The sequence below is a fragment of the Natator depressus genome, chromosome 2, assembly GCF_965152275.1.
Source record: "Natator depressus isolate rNatDep1 chromosome 2, rNatDep2.hap1, whole genome shotgun sequence".
NCBI lineage: Eukaryota > Metazoa > Chordata > Testudines > Cheloniidae > Natator > Natator depressus.
The window spans coordinates 180,821,267-180,827,266 of record NC_134235.1 but is presented as its reverse complement, the minus strand read 5'-3'; the positions used below and the strand labels follow the sequence as shown (position 1 = coordinate 180,827,266).

The following is a 6,000-nucleotide window of genomic DNA, read 5'->3' as shown; positions in this document are numbered from 1 at the left end:
AGATCAAGCTATTTCCAGTTGTTTATGGATATTTTAATTGTTTTGAGACTTTTTTTTTTTAAAGAAGGATTGTCTTATGGTTCATGTATTGGCCTAGATTTGAGGAGATTTAGATTCATTTCCTGGCTCTGCCACAGACTTTGTGTATTATTATTTATCATTTGAATGGTCATAGTCTCATGAGGCCAAGCACACCAGAGCCCCATTGGGTATACAAACATAGTAAGAAACATACCCTGCCTCAAAAAGCTTACAAACCAATAGACGAGACAGACAAAGGGTAGGGGGGAAAAGCGTTTATCTTCATTTCACAGATGATATGGAGAGATTAAGTGACTTATCAAAGGTCATCTTTTCTTTTAGATTGTACACTCTTTTGGGCAAGGACTGCATTTACTATATGTTTGCACAGTCCCTACAACAATGAGGCGGGGGAGCGCAGTCTCAGCTGGGGCCTCTAAGCATTTCTGTAACACATTGTTAGTAATACATTTCCATATTTTTACAGTTTGAGGTTGATAAATATACTGCCTCAAATATATTAAATAAGGGCTCTCCTTATTGATCTCTTCCAGGTGTCCTAAGCAAGTGTGGCAATCATCATGATGCAGAAACAACCCCTTCTCTAGAATTGCCTTCCTCTGTGCTGGGGGTTGGCCTCTTCTGGGAACAAATTCCCAGAAGGCTTTTCTGGGGCCTGGTTCCTCTAACTGTGACAGAGACAAGCAGCTGCAGCCATTTTGCAAGAGAATGCTGCTGTCTGCATCTCCCAGTTGTCCAGATGGTAAGTGTTCTTAGCTCCTGCTGGGTTTTTGCTTTCTTATTTTGGCAGAGATGACACAGCCTGACAGGCCCTGTCTTTACAAATGTTAATGCACCTATGTAACTTATCTCATGTATGCAGTCTCGATAACTCCATACAGGCAAGAATCTGCAAATTCATGGCTCAAAGAAAGCCAAAGGAAACTAGAAAAATAGTTAACTCTCCTTTCTTAATTGTTTTCATTGAGGACTTAATAAACATGGACTCATTATTTGTGCTGAGAATGTTCTGTGGACAGTTTTTTAAGTGGTTCTTAAATGGAAATAGGCTAGTGTGAAAGGAAAACAGAGAGGCTGTCCTTGTCCATGTGTTTAAAGGATGCTACTAAAAAGGTTCTGTGTTCCCTGAGAGTATGGGAGGTTGTCGGGGTTCCCTCCCCACTCTGAACTCTAGGGTACAGATGTGGGGACCTGCACGAAAGACCCCCTAAGCTTATTTCTACCAGCTTAGGTTAAAAACTTCCCCAAGGCACAAATTCTTCCTTGTCCTTGGACGGTATCGCTGCCACCACCAAGTGAGTTAGACAAAGATTTAGGAAAAGGAGCACTTGGAGTTCCTGTTTCCCCAAAATATCCCCCCAAGCCCCTTCACCCCCTTTCCTGAGGAGGCTTGAGAGTAAACAAGGTGAGCACAGACCAGACCCTTGGGATTTTAGGACACAAAAAACCCCAGTCAGATTCTTAAACAGAACTTTATTATAAAGAAAAAAACTAAAAGAAGCATCTCTGTAAAATCAGGATGGAAGGTAATTTTACAGGGTAATAAGATTTAAAACACAGAGGATTCCCCTCTAGGCAAAACTTTAAAGTTACAAAAAATAGGACTAAACCTTCCTCTTAGCATAGGGAAAATTCACAAGCTAAAACAAAAGATACTGTAACTGTAGCATTTCCTTGCTATTACTATTTCTGTAATTTTAGATGTATCATTCAGTAGGAGCTGGATTACTTGCTTGGTCTCTCTCTTTGTCTTGGAGAGAACAAAGAGCACAAACAAAAAACCCTCCCCAGATCTGAAAGTATCTTCTTTCCCCATTGGTCCTTCTGGTCAGTGGAATGGTTAATGGAACTAGGTTAATGGAACTGATTAACCCTTGCAGGTAAAGGAGGGATTTTATGCTACCCTTGGCTGTATGTTTATGACAGGGGTATACACATCCACATCTCATGTTCTTCTGGAGAGATTTTCACTGTTTCCTTTTCAATGTTTCCTATCAGTAGAAGCCAAACCATTCCTGTACTATAAATCAAGGAACCTTCGGACCTACGTTTCATAAAACTTCATAAGAAACAGAGAGCCAATACACCATTCTTGGTACTACTTGTAAAAATAAAACTAAAATAGTACTATTGAGCACCCCAATATAGTGTAACCCACTGGCGGATGTGTGTTCCCCTCTGCGCCTGATCCTCAGGAGATATGAGTCTGTGAACAACCCCACCCGTGGAGCTTTGGATCAAGTTGTAGCAACCCAGGCTTTAGATCCGGCAGTCCCTTGTTCAATCCTGTGTGTGTTGGTCCAAATGTCTGCTGTCAGAATAGCACCTGCATCCAAGGATTTTAAAGTGCTTCACGTATATTCAATGATTAAGTCTCACAACATCCCTGGTATGCTAGGATGTATTATTAAGTAATAATAGCTAGGGAGATTAATAAGTGAGGCATGGATAGAGTCTATTAAAACCGTGATCTCTTGACTTCCAGTCTGATGCTAAAACAATTAGATAATGCTGCTTTTGTAGTGAAAAATCCTGTATTGAAGGGCTCATTGTAGTAGGCTTCTTGTTTCTTTCTCCTGTCCCAAGAAAGCTCTGTCTGAGGGCTTTCAGAATCGCTACCCTATAAAAACATACAGATTTCACTCAAAAATGTTTCCTTTGACTGACAAGTTTGAGGCTGCATCAATAAAATCAAATGATCTGGATGAACTTGTGACTAAGCCGGGGCAATAGTTGGATAAAGCAACAGTGTCCACAGTACTGGAAGTCTCTTTGGAAGATTTATGTCTATATTACCAATGAAGTAAGAAGGTGGGCTGAAGTTCTGGTAATGGGAAAAACATAGCTCTCCCAAGAAAGACCTGTTCATTGCACATCTTCAGCAGTAGCCACTGTAATCACCTTGTAATGGTGTCTTCTTGAGAGGTTAACCTGCATCTGGGATTTCCTTGGGAATCTGAAGGGGGTTTAAGGTGCAGGGATTTTTTTTTTTTTTAAAGAAAAGGAAACTGACAGGCACAGGGCTTGAGAGGCATAAAACTAGCTTTATGCCACCTTTACAGACTGTTGCTGGTTGAGCCGGACAGAGGTTGGGCAGCCTTTGGCACAATTTAAAGCTATCTCATGCTTGCTCTGAGCTGTGCCTGGTTGCCAGTGACTCAAAGAGTTTGTGCCACCAGCTTGAGATTACTGTGATGCTCTGTTTCCTCACTTTGCCTGCCACACTCCCTCTACACCTCCTGTGCAGACAGATGGGGTGGTCTAGAGCTGGTGTTGCCTGCCTTGCCACGTAAGGGAATCTTTAACTTGCAGTTAAGGTGTCTTTATGGTCCCTTTATGACAGGGGCTCATAAGCACTTCGGCAATAGAAATAATAATAGATAATAAGGTTGTGGCCAAGAATATGGCCCACAATCTGAGTTGAAACAATATCCACTCTCAGCTGTATTATTTACAGAGGCACCAACAACTTAATTCTGTTCTTTTCCAGTCTTGTCTGCATTCAGTAGACAGCTACTCCTGCATTGTTTGCATCTTGTACCACCATAACAGGAAAAGATGAGGGTGGGATACAGAGAAACTTCTCCCAAGTTCCCTTTCAAAAGAGTCGCTTGGAATATCTGCTTATACAGTACTAAAGAGTCTGGGATATGATTTGATATCTGAGTTCTCTGTAAAAAAAAATGGTCAGACCTAGGCCCAGGAGGATGCTGGGAGTATGTGATTTTCCTGACATCTGGATCCAAGCCTTTTAGGTTTTCCTCTTAATGCAAAATGTTAGAGATGCTAAATTAAAAATTGACTACTACCCATATATACAGATCTCAGAGTAGCAGCCGTGTTAGTCTATATCCACAAAAAGAAAAGGAGTACTTGTGGCACCTTAGAGACTAACACATTTATTTGAGCATAAGCTTTCGTGAGCTACAGCTCACTTCATCGGATGCATTCAGTGGAAAATACTGTAGGGAGATTTATATACACAGAGAACATGAAACAATGGGTGTTACCATACACACTGTAACGAGAGTGATAAAGGTAAGGTGAGCTATTACCAGTTGGAGTCTGTTTTTGAAGGGTTTTTTTGATGAAGAATTGCAACTTTTAGGTCTGTAATCGAGTGACCAGAGAGACTGAAGTGTTCTCCGACTGGTTTTTGAATGTTATAATTCTTGATGTCTGATTTGTGTCCATTTATTCTTTTATGTAGAGACTGTCCGGTTTGGCCAGTGTACATGGCAGAGGGGCACTGCTGGCACATGTTGGCATATGTCACATTGGTTGATGTGCAGGTGAACGAGCCTCTGATAGTGTGGCTGATGTGATTAGGTCCTATGATGGTGTCCCCTGAATAGATATGTGGACACAGTTGGCAACGGGCTTTGTTGCAAGGATAGTTTCCTGGGTTAGTGTTTTTGTTGTGTGGTGTGTGGTTGCTGGTGAGTATTTGCTTCAGGTTGGGGGGCTGTCTGTAAGCAAGGACTGGCCTGTCTCCCAAGATCTGAGAGACTGATGGGTCATCCTTCAGGATAGGTTATAGATTCTTGATGATGCGCTGGAGAGCTTTTAGTTGGGGGCTGAAGGTGATGGCTAGTGGCGTTCTGTTATTTTCTTTGTTGGGCCTGTCCTGTAGTAGGTAACTTCTGGGTACTCTTCTGGCTCTGATTCTCCTGGACACAAAGGCCCCTTCATGCCACTCTGGCAGCGTAACCTTACTTGGCATCCACTTCAATCTCTCTGGTCACTCGATTACAGACCTAAAAGTGGCAATTCTTCAACAAAAAAACTTCAAAAACAGACTCCAATGAGATACTGCTGAATTGGAATTTAATTTACAAACTGGACACCATTACATTAGGCTTGAATAAGGACTGGGAGTGGATGTGTCATTACACAAAGTAAAACTATTTCCCCATGTTTATTTTCCCCCCCCCACAGTCCCCCTCCCTCTCCCCCCACTGTTCCTCACACATTCTTGTCAACTGCTGGAAATGGCCCACCTTGATTATCACTACAAAAGGGTTGTTTTTTTTTTCTCTCCTGCTGGTAATAGCTCACCTTACCTGATCACTCTCGTTACAGTGTGTATGGTAACGCCCATTGTTTCATGTTCTCCGTGTATATAAAATCTCCCCACTGTACTTTCCACTGCATGCATCCGATGAAGTGAGCTGTAGCTCAGGAAAGCTTATGCTCAAATAAATTTGTTAGTCTCTAAGGTGCCACAAGTACTCCTTTTCTTTTTACCCATATATAGTCATTCGCCCCTTTTTACCCATATATAGTCATAACACAGATGAATTTATAGTAATTAATGTACAGTGCTTATCCATGTTAATGTCAAAACTGCTCTTATGATACAAATTGTCACTATATGCTACTTGTGATATGTCTGAAGAAATCTGTTTCACAATAAAGGGCTAGACTCTGCTCTCAGTGACACCCATATAAACCTGGAGTAACTCTTTGTATAGTTGACATTAATGGTATGTGACTATACGCATATACCAAGACTCTGAGACATGATTTATGGATGTCATCTCTGTCCAAAAGTTCATACAAAACTCAAAGGTCTAGGAAGAGGCTCTAATTCCTTATTCTGTGTATTTCCTGTCTTTGCACCATTCACTCATTCCTTTCCACTGGGTGAATACACTCATTTTATAGTCATTCTTACTCTTTCCCAATGACTATTTAAGCATTTCTTACACACTCGAACAGCTTCAACAGGAGAGATTCCCACCTCAGAATGACAGTATGCATCCGATGAAGTGAGCTGTAGCTCACAAAAGCTTTTGCTCAAATAAATTGATTAGTCTCTAAGGTGCCACAAGTCCTCCTTTTCTCTTTCCACCTCAGAATGCCGCTCCTGTCGCTCAGTGGAGAGGGTGCTCACCTAGGATGTGTTCTGTGTTCAAGTCCCTGCTCTGAATCAGGTAGAGGAGGGACTTGGAGCTG

The 6,000-nt window shown here is 41.7% G+C and overlaps 1 long non-coding RNA gene across 1 annotated transcript in view; it reads left to right on the top strand.

The window, feature by feature from the left end:
• The first annotated feature begins 588 nt into the window (after positions 1-588).
• The window catches only part of LOC141981631 (uncharacterized), a 497,067-nt gene continuing 491,655 nt past the window's right edge, over positions 589-6,000 (top strand). Inside the window, exon 1 of the long non-coding RNA XR_012637867.1 lies at positions 589-784. This is a non-coding gene — a long non-coding RNA (uncharacterized LOC141981631). The remainder of the gene's footprint in view (positions 785-6,000) is intronic.